The sequence below is a fragment of the Pseudopipra pipra genome, chromosome 6, assembly GCF_036250125.1.
Source record: "Pseudopipra pipra isolate bDixPip1 chromosome 6, bDixPip1.hap1, whole genome shotgun sequence".
NCBI lineage: Eukaryota > Metazoa > Chordata > Aves > Passeriformes > Pipridae > Pseudopipra > Pseudopipra pipra.
The window spans coordinates 21,332,936-21,349,837 of NC_087554.1; positions in this window are offsets into that span (position 1 = coordinate 21,332,936).

Genomic DNA, 16,902 nt, shown 5'->3' on the forward strand with positions numbered 1-16,902 from the left:
AAACTTCAAGTGGTGTAAACCACATCCAAATTCATCATGTTATTAACATCTGAAAGGACCTGTAACCAAGACTGAATAGCTGGTGTCCTCTGTCACCCAGTCCATCACCTGAAATCATGGTCAAGTCTCCTGGAGGAATGTCTTTTGGCTGGAGGACAGACATCATCTGAATACACATTCTGTAGTTCTCATGAGTATGCAGGTATGATAGTAAGCACGTGAGAGAAATTGGCTTGGTTTTACAATTAACTCTCCATCTCTCCCTGTAGCTTTGCTACAGTGTAACAACTTATTTCCTATATGACAATAAACAAGCAAAGAATAGACTGTTTTTTCAGGTAACTAGACATGGAAGTGAGGAAAATTACTGTAAATTCCAATGTGTGGAGAGAAAAAAATAAACCTGCTTTCCAACTTCATTACTGTAGTCTAACAATAAACTTTTAAATAAAAAGGGAATGGCTGAGCCACTACCTTCATTAGTGTTTGGGGACTGATTTTGCTTTCTCATTTCAATGGGTGGAGGAAGTGAATCCTCAGAGGGGGTAATTCAATTTCTTCTATAGCTGAATAAAGCTAGGATTTAACATTTCCCAGTGAGCTGGCACTAGGAAGCTAATATGTACAGGACTGATTTAAGAATCTCGCTGCTCCTTGTACTGCTCTGAATGCCATGTGAAAGTGTTTAAGGCTCTATGCAGTATAAGAAGGCTTATCAGTCTTCTTGTCTCCCTTTTTTCTGCGTCTGCCTTAAAATAGGGTACTGAACTTCCCAGATCTTTGATCTGGCCTTGAGTACTCTTGAGCAGGGCATTCATAGCACTTCTGGGTGTGAATCTTCCAGAGGCATATTCGTCTGGGCAGTGGCCAAGCCATTTAATCCAAATTTGTGCATTGCAGCTGTCTTCAACTTTAAACACATCACACTGATTTCAGACGATAGGTCATCTGTAACTATTTGGTAAGAATCCTCTGAAACAGCTTCTGCATGTTGGGGATTCAAAAGAAATGAATTATGACCCACTAGAAATATCAGTCCTGCTAAAATGAATCAACACATTAATAAATGGCAAGAACCTGAGAAAACAGTCTCCTGAAAAACCCCTGTGAAGAATAAAACGTTAGAGATTTTTCTCCTTAAATAATGAAAGGAATAACCTATATAGGCTTAATTATTTTCATTCTGTCTTTATCTGTTGCTAGAGAAATTTAATTAAATCAGAATAAGACTTCTTCATGATATGACAACCACATAACAGCTTACAATTTTATTATTAATGGCTTGAATATAGATGACATAACAGAGGCAAAGCCTGTTCAGCTGTACCTAGCAATGTCCTAATGATGCCTGCTAATGCTAGAGTAGCTAGGATCCCTTGCCTTGTAGAAAAAGCATGTATTTTTCCTGTTAAAGAAATCACTATGCATGCTATGGGCAAAGATAGTTTAAGGAGAATTTATAAAATTTGGATTCAATCACTCAAAATTTACAACAAAAGAGAGAGACGAATTTGGGTGTTCAACAATCCCTTTTTTCATGTTACCATGTTTGCTAATGTCCCAATAAAAAAAACTTATAGAAAATCAAACTCATAATGAAAATCAGAAAAACATCACTGAAATGATGCATTATAAATCATTTATTGAACTGTAATTGAGCAGATTTCAAGTATGGATTATCATGTAACAGTTTATAATCCTTTTGGTAGCTACAGTCTTCATTACAAATCTGCAGAATATCTCAGGTCAAGACTGTGAGAGTTTCTTTACTTGTACATTTTTGTTCTAATTAATTTTAGTACTCCTGTGAATTCCAAGCTACTATGACTAATGTTTTCTAAACATTCTTATAATTAGCTAGAAATAAGGGGAAGATGTTAGGATCCAAGCCATTCACCTTGTCAAATATTTTCAGAACTATCTAAGAGTCTTTAACGCTTTAATGCCAAGGGAAATTTAAGCTGTGTCTGCTGTGGTGTTTTCAGATCACCTTCCAGTGTTTAAGTAGGTACTGCAACTGCATAGGATGTTGACATCAAAATTTATCTGATATGGGGAACTTTTAGTGGTTAAAGCAGGCAATATGAAGAAGGGAGTTCTAGCTTAATTTTGTTACCGAGTCTGTGGGTGGAGGTAATTTTCCCCCAAAATGTTAAAAGACATGCTTTTTTTGCTTGTTCTGTGCTTGAGGTTCCAGTCCTGCCATAGTTTTATTATAATGGCTTTGTTTTCTTATTTTATGTAAATAGAAACAATTGTAGATATTACTGTATAGGTGATTTAGATATTACTGTATAGGTTTTCAGCAATTTTTACAACAAACTCAGATGTTTCAGTTCTGTGGGCAAACCTGTCTCTCTGGAGTCAGAAGGCTGACGAGCTTTGCTAAGTTTTGTAAAGTACCCCAATATTCCTCAGGAACATTTATTCCATAAAAGCAAATTTTTGTTAAAAGCTTTGACTGACATAAAAACTGAGTAGATGCAGCTCTTATGAAGGTGTTCCTTAGATTGTTTTGGCTTACATAAAACTCAGATGTAGTTTTGTTTTTTTAACTTGGTGCCTAAATAGCATGACTGCTGTTTCACACACTATGACAGCATATTAAATACCATGTTGAGTTATTCTTAGCAACTTAAGTAGTCGTGCCCAGAATAACTGACAAGAGAATTGTTATACTGACAGACCAACACTCCTCATTAGCTGCATGCCCCCTTGTCTTCACTTCATCTTGAATTACTGAAATTGCACTAAGTAGACTTAATGCTCATTTGCCAAGAAAATAGAATTATGGCTGCTTCTTGCGTGTAGGCTTCATGTTCAACACAACTCTGTGTCTCTGAATCATTGATACTCACTAGACCATAAGCAATATTATGAAACTAGCTTTCTGCAAATGATGAAATGCCTTTGAAGGTTAAGAGCTTTTCTTTGAACTTGAGTTAAGTGTTTCGTATGTTAATTTATGCTTTTCTGAGTGCTAATGTTAAAGCATGTTTGTTCATTAAAAAATGTGTTTTTAACTGAGATACTGAAAAATGTACAACCATGACTGTACAATATGCAAGTTTCTGCAGAGAACCTCTGCAAGGTCTAAGTACTGACTGGAGTCTTATTGAAGCACTTTCAAATGAGTTTTGAAGCAGGACATGATAAGATTTGTGTGGGGCTCTCTACAGTGAGACAATTCAGGGCGACTTGTTTCAGTACCTCCTCTGTACAACTCCAGGTTATAACGAAAGATCTAGCTTTATAAATGTAAGGACAGGCAGTTCTCAGATCCCTTTTGAAATTGCAGGAAGACAACCACTGATGCCAGTTGTGATTCTGCTTATGTACATTCACATCTTGTCTTCTGAGACAAATTCATTTCCATCTTTCATGCCCCCACCCCATTCCCCACCCGATTAACATATCACTGGGTTGCATGTCTTGTCAGCCTGCATCAGTCACATTGCACTATATGGGCAGTCCAATGCTGCTTATATGACCTGACATAACTTACCAAGTGATTTCTCAGCAGAAAAGGTAAAGATTTTTTTTTTTAAAGTGTAACTGTTTTTATTAATGGATTTCTCTGTCCAATAATTTTAAGAAAACATTATGAAACAAATCCACAGGAACAATTTTGTAATGTATTAGCGAAGAAAACACACATAGACTTGTGTTTTCAAACCATCAACTAGTATTTTGACCATTTTCTGCTTACAAAAGACTTACATTTTCAGATCAAGTGTATAAATATTGGGAATACATTGACTTTTTTATTAACAAGAAAATGCATGTAAAAATATATGGACATGTGTCTTACTGAATATAGATTATGCACATATATTTCTCTAAAGAATTTTAAAACCCCTTCCAGTGTATTATTTCAGATTTTTACCTATTAGATTTTTTGTGGAGTGGTGTTTTTTTCAATAACTTTGCAGAGAAATTATGTGCCATAGTTAAGTTGTCCTAAATTTGTATCTGACAAGGTTTTAAATCCAGCCAATTTTACTGACATTCTAAAGTACACTCACAGAACTGAAGATTACTCAAGAAGAGCAAATTTACCACACTAAATTCTAGGTGTTCTACCATTTCAATAACTTAGGATTTTAAGTTTCTATATGAAAGATGTGAGTATTCTTATTTGCAATAACTAGATATTAGATCCTTATCCTACAAGGCAAACAGAAACAGTATATATAGTATACAGGACACTGAGACTTTCCTGACATAAAGTTATATGATATGCTGGAGTAGAGCTCAGGTCTGAGTTTGAGGCTTGATGTCTCTATTGATGATATGCTCTTCTTTCCCCACTGTTTTTCCATAGCAGACAATATTCAACTATTATTGTTTTGTTTTGCTTTGTTTTTTCCTGGCTCTGCTTACTTTTATTTGCATCAGAAAGGGGAAATATGGGATAAATCACTGATTCAATGTGTAAGCAGAAAATTAGGAAACATAGGCAAACACCTAAAAGGAAATTTGGGCAGGATAGAACGATTTAATTAGCAATATATGCTACAACAAGTAAGAAGATTTACTGCCAGCTGTATTGTATAAAACATTGAGAGATTAGTGTTATGTACCGAAACACTATAGCATATGTAGAAATCATTCAAAGAAATTAATCCTCAGTCTTCTCCTTGAGCTTCAGTATTTATTGCTTCTAAGTCTACTCTTTCTGCAACATAAGCTACAATAAAAGAAAATTTTACTGCTTTTATAGAAACTGTCAGGCACTTCTCAATGATTAAGCATACTTGGAACTTCTTATTCAAAAGTAATGCTAAGAGGGAACTAAAAATAAAATAATACAAAGATAGAAGTAGCGAAGAATTTAAATAAATCAGCTAACCCCAAAGTGTCAGGTTCTGTTTCTTTTTTGTGCTTAGCTGGCAGGTAGAATAAACTAATATATGAACTATCAGGTTTGGCACTGTTCCTTTATTATTGCTCCAACCTACCGGGGGACACAAGTGTCCTGGGATGCATTAACAGGATACATCCTAGGAACAGTGGAAATGGGATTGTTTCACCCCATTGTCTCTGTATCATTTTTTTTTTTAGTAGTCAGCTTTAATTTTCCTATCTACTATTCCCATTCACAGAACCATTCCAAATCCTTCCTGATGTGGTTTTAGCAACTCTTTGCTTACAGTACCTACTCTGCTTTTCAAATCCTTTCAGATCCCAGCGCTATGAATCCTAAATAAATTTATAGAAAGGGACTTTCTTTTTGTCAAGACATTAAAGGCACAGTAGTTGATTATGATGTAGATGTACATAGTATTTATGAACCCTTTCAGATTTAGCAGGAGACTTGAAGATAAAGGGATACCAAATTAACAATAAAGTAACTTTTAATTAGGTACAGTAAGTTTATCATGAGAATGGGAAGTAACACTGGTAAAACAACAAGCCAGTTAAAAGAAAGGCATGATAATCTAAATAATGCAGCAATGTATTTGATACAAATTAAATAATAAAGGTCCAGGGAAATTAAGCAAGAGGTGCCAACGTTGTGTAATTGAGATCACTTCGAAGTCTTTGATTTAATCTTTCACATACACAAGGAAAAAGGAACTTTTTTTTCAGATTCCTTCTCTCAGGATATCAAGTTATCAAGTGTATTTTCAGAGATGAGAAATACTAGTAGTATTGACTCAGGGGGTCAGGTTCAATTCTGAAATTTGGATGAAGGTGACAGGCAGGAAGATTTGCAAATGATTTTACATGCAGGCAATTTTTGCCACATTAACTCTGCTGCTGGTAATTTCATATATGTACTAGGAATGTGTATGTATAAACATAGGTGCATCAACTATTCTGGTTATAAACAGTTTGGGGAAGGTTGAACTTTGAACTGTTAGCAATATGCTTAACATTGAACAGGATACAATAACAAAACCATGATCATATTTCCCCAGCCTGTTTCATTTACCCCAATGAAGAGATATTCACAACACTCAGACTGGGATGCTGAAGTGTTTTGCCTTTTTTTTAATAGTTGAAGGACTACAGAGAAGCACTACGATTAGAAGGCACAGTGATACAGAGTAATTAAATACTGTAAAACAATCAGGAATTTAGGATGAATGACAGAAGGACGCAAACTTAACATTTTTCTTTGGTTTCCCTCTGAAAACAATATTCCCATAAAAGCATGCATATTGATGGTTATATAAATTCTTGGATTAAATATACTTTGTGTACTGTACATCTGTAATCTAAGGCAAACTTTTGTCATTCTTTGGTGTTTGAAAATCAAAGGGTAATCTTTGATTTGCCTAGTGGTATAATGTCTCGGATTACCTTTACTCTGAGATTTAGTTAGCTCAAATTTCTTCACAGTGACTCAGTACATCTTTTCTATTTCTTAAAAAAGTTTCTTTTATTTACCATGGGGAAATACCTCAAATGCAATGATTCAGATCATTAATGACTTCAGAGAAACTGCACTATGCAATTTGTGTAGAAGAATACATTCAAACCAGATGGTAGAGAGAGGTAGAAGTTCCCAATGTAATTTACCTTGTTCTTCTGGAAAGCATGTTGATTGCTAATTGACTTCAACAGTTCAGTCCTGCATAGTACTCACGTTGTACTGATGCCACACAGGCTCTGTGTTGTACTGAAGTGTTGGTGTCTCAGAAGGGAAATATCTTACAGGATAACCACAGCACTTTCAGCACAACTTAACCATGATTCACTTTGAACACATAAACAGGATTAAATATGGAGTTTTTTTCCCTTAAAAAAACCTGCAAAAATTCATGGAGTATTCATAGATTTGAATAATTGTAATAATTGCCTTGCTGCATACATTGTGATATTATCTTAATAAAACACCAGCTATATTCACCCACATCTGGAAATTAACACTGTCAAACTAATCTTCAGTAAGATCTTAACCTTTTCTTTATGTTAAATTATTACTTTCACTAGATGGCACTTTGTCTCTCTTCATCACATTGCTAACATTAGAACTCCTTAGTTCAGACAAATGGCCCTTAGTACTTGTATTTACAGACATTTAATGATGTAGTAAAATCTGACAAATAAAGCTTTTTCAAATGAAGATGTGCACAGTGGGAAAGCTTTGTAATGCAGCCCACACACCTCTGTAAAGAAATGGAGGACCCCTTAAAAAGGATTACATATGAAAAATATTTGTGGATAAGCTTTTTTTCTTTTCTCATCTGAAAGATTGAGGGAAGTGAGTATATTGTCACTAAGGGTATTTGGAGACAGATAGTATTTCTAACAAAGGTGTAAGCCAAATATTAGAGCGCAGCTAACCCTGTTTAACACTGTCACAGGTTAACCCTAGCCAGTAACTAAGCACCATACAGCTGCTCACTCACTCCCACACAACAGGATGGTAGCGAGAAGCAGAAAGCTTAAAAAGAAAACTTGTGGGTTGAGGAAAGAAAAGACTGATAATTTAAAAATAATAATAATAATAGCAACTATGACAACAACAACAATTTGTAATGAAAAGTATAACAAAGGGAGAGAAAGTTAAAACTCATGAAAAACAAATGTTGCTAATGAAAAACAACTGCTCACCATCAACTAAATGATCATAGAATCACTGAATCATAGAATCAGCCAAGCTGGAAGGGACTTCTGAGATCATCAAGTCCAACTCTTGATCCACTACCACTGTGGTTACTAGACAATGACACTTAGTGCCACATCCAGTCTCAGCTTAAAAACCTCCCTGGGCAGCCCATTCCAATGTCTGATTACCCTTTCTGTAAAGAATTTCTTCCTGATATCTAACCTAAACCTCCCCTGGCAGACCTTAAGACCATCCCCTCTTGTCTTATTCATTGTTGCCTGGGAGAAGAGACCAACCCCCACCTGGCTCCAACCTCCTTTCAGGGAGCTGTAGAGAGTGATGAGGTCTCCCCTGATCCTCCTCTTCTCCAGGCTAAACAACCCCAGCTCCCTCAGCCTCTCCTCATAGGACTTGTGCTCAAGTCCCTTCACCAGGCTCGTTGCCCTTCTCTGGACCTGCTCCAGCACCTCAATATCCTTCCTGAACTGAGGGGCCCAGAACTGGACACAGTACCGAGGTGTGGCCTCACCAGTGCTGAGTACAGGGGAGGAATCACTTCCCTGGTCCTGTTGGCCACACTGTTCCTGATACAGGCCATGCTCAGCCTATTCCTGAGAGGCAGCCCCCAAGCCACTTTACTCCTAGTTTATATGCTGAACATGATGTCATATGGTATAAAATATCTCTTTGGCTGTATCCCCTCCTGACTTCTTGTGTAATCCCATACTCCTTGCTGACCTGACAGCATGAGAAGCTAAAAACTCCTTGACTTAGTGTAAACACCACTTAGTAACAACAAAAACATCAGTGTAGTCTCATAATTATCCTCATACTAAATCCAAAACACAGTACTAGAAGGAACCAGCTAGAAGGAACAAAATTAACTCTATCCCTTCCAAAACCGGGACAATATCCACCCCTTACTTTATACCATGTACATCATGTCCCGGTCCCATACTTTCCAATAAATCCCAATTAATCACTACCACCCTTCCTGTCTTTTGATATATACTCACGTATATCACTCCCACAGTCTATGGACCATCCACTAAAATGTATGTTGAGCTAGTCATGACTTTGGGCTGTATCTTGATCCTTCTGGACAAGAGAGGTAGTGTGTAGGGTTTCATGCTGAAGCCAGTTCTGATTCCATTGAAATTCATTCTTCGTTAATTAGTGTGATTCTTACTGTAATATTGTTCACATGGCATATAACAACCATAGTAGTGATGATGTACAGTATCATGTAGTAATTAATACCATACAATTCAAATTATTGGCTATTCTCACCTAAAATCAAGCCTCCTTGAGTTACACATTGGACTTCTTCATCTTTCCCACATTACCCATCAAGTGTGTCCAGTGAGCAAAAGCAATCCCGTGGATAAGGTTTACCTTTGTCTGGGACAGGAATAACCCAGGCTGCCTTCCCCAGTATATTTTTATGTGCACCACAAAAACTTTATCCCCCTCTATATTACATAAGAGTTTTATTAGGCAAGGTCAGCTTGACTGTCAGATCTCCTAGTGTTAGCTAGCCAAGGAGCTTTTGTTAAATGTGTATCCCAACATTTGAATGTCCCAACATCTCAGTGTTGTCTTTAATTGTCCAATGTGTTGTTCAATTTTCCTGAAGGCTGGTGCATGGTAGGGGATATGATAAATCCACTCAATGCCATCCTTTTTGGCCCAGGTGTTATGGGTACTGAAGGAGAAAATGAGGCTGCACACACAGAGTTCGATTTTGGGACTTGTCTACTGACACTTTTCGGTGTTCTCCTTTTATTCATATTCTCTCATAAACAGCACCCAGTGTTTTTCTTTTAGTCAACTGGAATTCCCAGGATTGTCCCAAACCAGTGCCCTGATCCCACGCATTCACACTCGCATCATGCGGTGGCTGCTTATCCTGCAGGCTGTTTAAAGTGGTTTTCCACTTTGAGAAATAACATTCTCTCTCTCAAAGTGCTTAGCCAAGGTCTATCCTCCCTTTTGATTTGGATTAACTCAATATAGGTGCAAAGTAACTCAGCTTGTTCCCACAAGGTGTCTTTGAGGTTATTTCAGAAATGAGTCCCACTGTCTGACTCCATTCTTTCTGGGATGTCATGGCACCGTAAGTCCTGTTTTTCAAGGCACAGGATAGTGTTCTAGGCAGAAGCATGGGGCACAGGATGTTTCCTACCATCTGGTGGTTGCTTCCAGTGCTGTTAACATATGGCACTTGCCTTGGCAGTTTTTTGGGAGTGTAATATAATCAGTCAGACCTCCCCATCTTTATATTTCAGCCATTTTCCATACCAGAAAGGCTTTAACTGCTTGGCTTATTTGATTGCAGCACATTTCACATTCACAGATAATGTCGTGGTGTCCATGTCAAGTCCACCTCTAGATCCTGAGCCCACCTATACATTGCATATCTTCCTTGATAGCCTGAGGTGCCATGGGCCCACCGAGCTATAATTAATTCACCCTTATATTGTCAGTCTAGATTCACCTGAGCCAGTTCAATCTTAGCAGCTTGAACCACTTTGTGATTGTTTCCGTGGTTCTTCAGTGGCCCGGCTCCTGGGTATGTGAACATCTAAATGACATACTTTTACAATCAGGTTTTCCTCCGGGGCAGCTTATCCTGCCACAATGCTTCCTCTTGCCTCTGCACTGCCAGTTCCTCTGCTGACATTGCTGTAGTCTCCCCGCAGGGCACTTACCACCATTCATGAGTCAGTACAGAGCCAGAGCACCAGTCACTGTTCTCAGACAGGAATACAAAAACCAGTTGGAGAGCCTCCACTTCTGCAAAATGAATTTAATATTTGTCAGGAAAACAAAAGCAATTAAATCCATCAAAAATAAAAATAAATTTAAAAATATTCAGTCAGAGCTCTTCTTATTCTTGCTTATCTTCCAAGTATTGGCAGCTACATAATTATTTGCTCCTTCATCATTTTACTTTTAGTTATGATGCTGTAAACAACTTTCACAGAGCTTGGATGAACACTGTTATCAGCAGGGAGAACTTTGCTAGCATTTGCAATAAAATGAAGTTACAACATTTGTGTGGGGCAAAAAAAATCGTTCATGGTAATAAACCATCCATTCCTCCACTTGAAGGCATTTTCCAAGAAACTGAAGAATTTCTTACTATATATGGTATATATTGCTTTCTCAAGAAGAGAAATTCCTTGGATGCTTATAGATTGGTATGAAAACACAAACATTTAATCCTATTTTACTTATTCATATGGCATGGCAGGCAAAAATATGTCTGCAGAGCATTGCAAACTATCACAGGTAAATATTTTAGCCCATTCTATCCAGTTGTATTCCTTTTCATAACAGTGATTTAAAAAACCTATGTTCCTTAAGATCTTCTTTAAGAACAACAGGGAAGATCTGGAATTAGTATCTCTATTTACCATTTAAAAAATATACTTCCTCCACTGCCCAAAAAAATAATCAGCATAACATAACCACCAGAAAATATTTGTGTTCATGTGAAATAAAATGTTATTTTAATCAGTACTCCGAAATAACTAACATGGTAATATAAAACAAATCAATGTCTCCTCATTATTTTAGTCACATGGATTTCCTACTAACTTCCATATAAAGAACAGTAAGTATATTTCAAAATATTATGCTCTTGTCTAACTGTTGTATGTTGGAATCTGTCAAGTAAATGAGTAAACTGTTTACCTTCCTGTTTTTTAGTCATTACTGGCTGTATACATTTACATATTATTACATAAAATTACTACAGTCATCCAATTTTTTTCTTAATGCAACGCTGCCAAGATTTGTATTCTAGGGCTGAAATTTTTTATGACAAATACATACTTGTTTAGGAAAACCAGCAGTTTTTCCAGTCTTAAATTTCAAAATATAATTCTTACCACATTGACATTTCAACTGGCAGATGAAACTGAGCTTGGAGTCACCTCTGTGTCAGGGATGTGTCTTTTGCTATTTCATGACCATTTACTCCAGTGTTTTTATTTTGAAAACCAGCCTTCAGCAACTGCTTCTTAGTATTTAGGAACTGAAATCTGTACAAATTCCATTCTCATTGAGCCTATCCATCCTTTCATAGATGATTGCCCTACAAATATAATTCCATAATAAACTTCCCTAAGGAGACACTACTGACTATAAGACTGGGCACCAGAGTAGCATTTAGTTCAATTCCTGAGTGTTTGGCTGGGAAGAGCAGGAACTTGAAGACTGCAAATCTAGTGACTTATCCTGAAAATGTCACATGATGACATCTGACGTCAATACATTGGGGTTTTTAACTGTTTTACGCATTTCAAGCATAAAGAACTTCACATCATATCGTAGTCCTTACAACAGAGTTCTGTGGAAAAAGTAATAGAAAACCATGTAATCAAGACTTCATTATAATGTGTGGGACCAGTGAATGCAATGAACACTCATTTTGGCAACTTTTAAATCATCGACATTGCAACCTTAATCTCTTTAATGTAAGGCAAGTGTTTCTATGCATAATTTGGTATCAAATGAATGAAGACTGCATATGACTCTTCAGTGGTACCAGGCTGATATCCAGCAACAAGCCAATTAACATTCACGACATTTTGGAGTGAAGGAACAGCAGATGAGTCTTTCTTAAAGGCTTTAGAGACCTGTTAAAAGTAAGATTAAAAGTTAGCCTGAAGAGATGGCTATTGTGCATTTGTTTTCTGCAATAGAAAGTTTTTAAAATTTATGCATGAAATTGATTTTTCAAAGCAATGTGTACAATCTTTGACAGATTTGTGACAGAGAATGAAGATTTCAGTGGAGACTATAATCTCCTTTGGACAAAAACTAGGTTGAACACTTCTAAGGATGAGATTGTGAAAGAACGTAACCTGGAAAACAACAAAGGAACAGTTGCTTCATGAGTTTGGGTAGTTATGTAGGTTTTTTTAAACTTATATTTTTTACACAATATATTATATTACAGAGCACCGTTCTATTGTGTAGCTGAGTGATGGAGGACAAAAACCCTCTCTTTTGCTTATTTTAAATTAAATAACAGGTAATTTAATGAGGTGTCTGCCAGTTTTAGTCTTAAGGGAAACTGAATAGTTATTCTCTCTTCACCTTCTCTATATCACTTATATCTGTCTTCATGTCTTTTCCAATGTCAAGAAACTTAATATATGTGGTTTTCCCTAATTCAGTATAATTTTCTCCTTTGTCTATCTTGTTGCTTTTTTCTGTATTATTCATAATTCAAATTAGTCCTTTTAAAAATAACTTTAGGAGTTAATAAACTTTCACAGGGTTTATAATTAGCAGGATACAAGAGATTTACTGAGCAACATTTTTTTTCTGTCAACTTCTTTCCTAGTAAGTTTCAACATACAATTTTCTCTTTTGACTACAAATACATATTGATTGACGTTTTCAGAGAACTATCCATGAATTCAAAATCCCTTTCCAGAGTATCAATACATGTATATGTACATGTAAATGTATATATTCCATTTCAGATATTTTCTCCACATGCAGTCAATTCACACTGGATTTTATCCGTTCTTTTATCACTAATTCATTTAATGCTTTGAGATCTTCCTGCTACTCTTCGTGGTCAACTGTTTCTGACTGGTTTAAATTTGAAGAGCAGAGGTCCCAATACATATTTCTGTGAGCAATCTCGTGGCTTTATTTGTTTCTGTCCTTTGTTTGTTTGTTTTTCATCAGATATTAATTGATGGGGAATATAATTTGTCTTATGCCATGGCAGCATACCCTGTTTGTTCTTAAATCTAAAAAAAAAACCCTCATTGAAAGTCATATATAGTGTACCAATCTCTTTTTGCAAATATTTTGGCAAGTTATGAAACACAGGGTCACCTAGTTGGGTTGCTAGCAAGATTAAAATTGTGCATTAAAGCTTCTACTGTCATCTACCAGAATCAGAAACACAGAGCATCCAAGAGCTTTTTGGCAAACTTCTGCAAAATGTGGCTTTCTTATAAGTTACTAATAAACAATCATTATTTAACTGAAATATAGAAATAAGCAAAACAAGATGGACCTTGGTAAAAAATCACTTCCAAACTGTGGACCAGTACAGTTTCTTATATTCCTGATGAGAGCCGTGCATACATAGACAAGATCTTCAGGCAAGCAAGAAAACGGGAGAGTCATAATCTGGGCATATCTGTATCTATAGCCTATTGATTAAGGCTTTTATATAAGAGTAGAAAATTAATCTAAAATAAAAAGGTCCTCAGACTGAATCAAACAGCTTGAGGAACCCTGTATGTATTCTGTCTATTTGATAGCAAGGAGGTATGTGTTTCCTTCAGGAAGGGTGGGCTTTGTTTTTGTAACACCACCAAGAGAGCTAACGACTGAAAACTGGACCAAAAGTAGGTGATCAAAACTGAAGTACTATGCCCATACAGTGAGATTTCTGTCTTAGATCTGACTGAGCTAGGTCGGACACTGGAAACAGTATATAATCCTGCACGTGCTAATTAACCTCACAGTAGTACCCATGGCCTGCGACCTCAGCTACAGCGCTAGACTAATACAGGTTCATTGCTTTGGGATCCTCAGTATCTTCATTTGGATCCATCTGATATTAAGTAAACATACCATCTCAGTACATATCCCTTCAGGGGTCCTAGAATATGCTTTTTTGATATGCCCTGGGCATCCTCTCAACTCCTTTTGTGACCCACAATGCATGAAGACACTTTTTGGCAGTATGTCTGTATAACGATTTGTGTGAAACAAATTGCTTGAGATGTGAAACTTTATCAGTTATTTAGGTTTAGTCATAGTCATGTAACAAATACTTCATGGATGTTGCTGTATTTTTCAAATTTTCTGCTAGCTGTGCTGTTTCTGTTGTTCAATGATGTATTTGCCTTAGTATGACAACTCACATAGCAAATGGTTTCCTGGGAAGGAGCCTATTTAATGTATTTGACCTCAAACACGCTAATAAAGCCACATTAATAATATGGTTGTCTTTAAAATTAGTATAGGAGAAATAAGCCTTTTTAAAGGAGAGAAAAATACTACTCAATCAAATAGTAATAAATAAATGAGATAATGAACAGTAAAATAATGTTACATGATTTTGAGAAGAGGAATTATATTTAGACTAATTTTAAGGAAATAAATTGTTCAGTTATATTTCAATGTTTGAGACTAATTTTCAGCCATTCTATCTTTCAGTATTATTCTTCTTTTTGTTTTACATTTTCTTTTTAAGGCAGCGTATTATACTAACAAAGATGATCTTACATGTGAGACTACAGAAAAGAGGTCAATTCCTACTTTTGTTCTCAGTTATACAAATTCAACATCAGTTGATAGAACTCAACAGAGTTATTTCTGGCACACTCTGATATATGAAAGATGTGAATATGGTCTTTGGAATTCTGAATGCATGTATATATTTATTTTCCAATTCCAGTGGAACATTCAGTGTTCTGTATAGATGAATTGTAGTATATATGTAAAGTATATATAATTCTATGAACAGAACTCAAAAAGCTATAAACAAGAGACCCCAAATCAGAATACAAAATATGATGCTACCTACAGACAAACATGGAGACCAAATACTACCAGTGGTTCCTGCTTATGTCCGGTAAAATGGTACCTCAGCAAGAGACAAAACTCAGTGCTTCATGGAGGCTTGCTAATACCTTTTGTTTATAAGGATGTTAGTGGCAAGTCCCACAGGAGCTTAAGTCATACAACATGCCTCTGTTTTCTCTCACTAAACCTGAGGAAATTTGTTCATGGGAACTTTGCAGTGCTAGAGCTTCCAGGGGCCATTCTTCATATTCTTCACACGTGCCTATCCCTTAGGATAACCTGAGGAAGCATGATTACCTCCAGTCTTCCCTCAACATCAGAGATGTTACCTGTAGGAGACATCTATGATCAGCTGTTTTCAGAATTTCCACTAGAAGAATCCAATAAACTCTTGGAAATAACTTTTCTAGTCTCTGTTAGTAGAGGTCAAAAGCAGACTCTGCAGTTAAGATCCACCTTATGACCCTTAATTACAATAGGTGTATGAATCAGGAAAATGGACTTCCACAGCTGCAAGCCATGGGAGAGGTCCAAATAAAATGTCCATGTATTATAAACTTACCTATCCAGGATGCAGCACAGAGAAATTTGGGACAGGAAAAATATGAATAGAAACAATTATTAAAATAAAATAAAATAAAATAAAATAAAATAAAATAAAATAAATGTATATAAATAAATCAATTGCCTAATATGGTCAGGATGATTATTAATTAGAATAATTTCTCCTAAATGATAAATTTAGGAATAAAGGTGTTCAGCAATACTTCAAGTATTTAACTTTGCAGAACCAGTAGTGTAAGCTGTACTTTTTGGCATACATCATTCCAGTATTATTTTGTATTTATAAGGAAGATACGTGTAAAATTAACTATACAAACATATTATATGCACAGAAGTATAAGGAAGTCAGCAGTTCTGAAAGGGGAACAGGATAATCAAATGCCTGAGTAAGAAAAAAAAGCACTTGATATTTTGTTGTGTTTTCCAATCTGTACAGTAAGTCAACTGCTCTCTTTTTTTTCCCCCTGCCTCATCAGGATGTTGAAAATATGCAGCTGCCTGCTCAATGGAGTTAATGAATTCTAGCACAGGTGCTCTTGATTGTATTGAATAATGGAAACCCTTTTTCTTATCCCTCTCTTTACTTCTTTACTCTGTATAAAAGGCTAATAAGGTTATTGTAGCAGTGATGAGTTTGAAGCAGTTAAAAGTTTGAGCAAACAGATTCAGAGGAGAAACTTAGTTTCGCAGATGTTATTGACATTGTTTGTAACTTGTAACTTGATATACTTGTTTGTCTTTTTTGACTAAACTTTTGAGGGACTTTGAAGAACTTTTAAAACATGACATGCTAAATTCAAAAGATGAAATAGGGAATACTGAATGTCAAAACAGTGACATCTATCATAAAAATAAAACCTGGCCCTACTGAAGTGGTGACGAAATTCCCAGAAAGTTAACTATAGTCAGGAAATCGTAAATTTGTTTTCAAGGTAGGTAGAATTTAATTTTTTGTTTAGCTTTGCACAAGTCAAAGTTGCCATTGAATATATTCAGGATAAAAGAAATCTTTTATTGTTCGAAAAAAGCAGATTCTAGTTCAGGCTCCTTTATCAGAGAAATAAAGCCTTGGATCTTCTCTAAGTTAGGTTGAGGTATTACAAACCCTCTGAATTTCTGTGATATATATATATGAGCAGAACAAAAGAAATTTCAACTGTATAGTAAGTCTGTACAAGGATTACTAGAAAGCTTGTTTTGTGCAA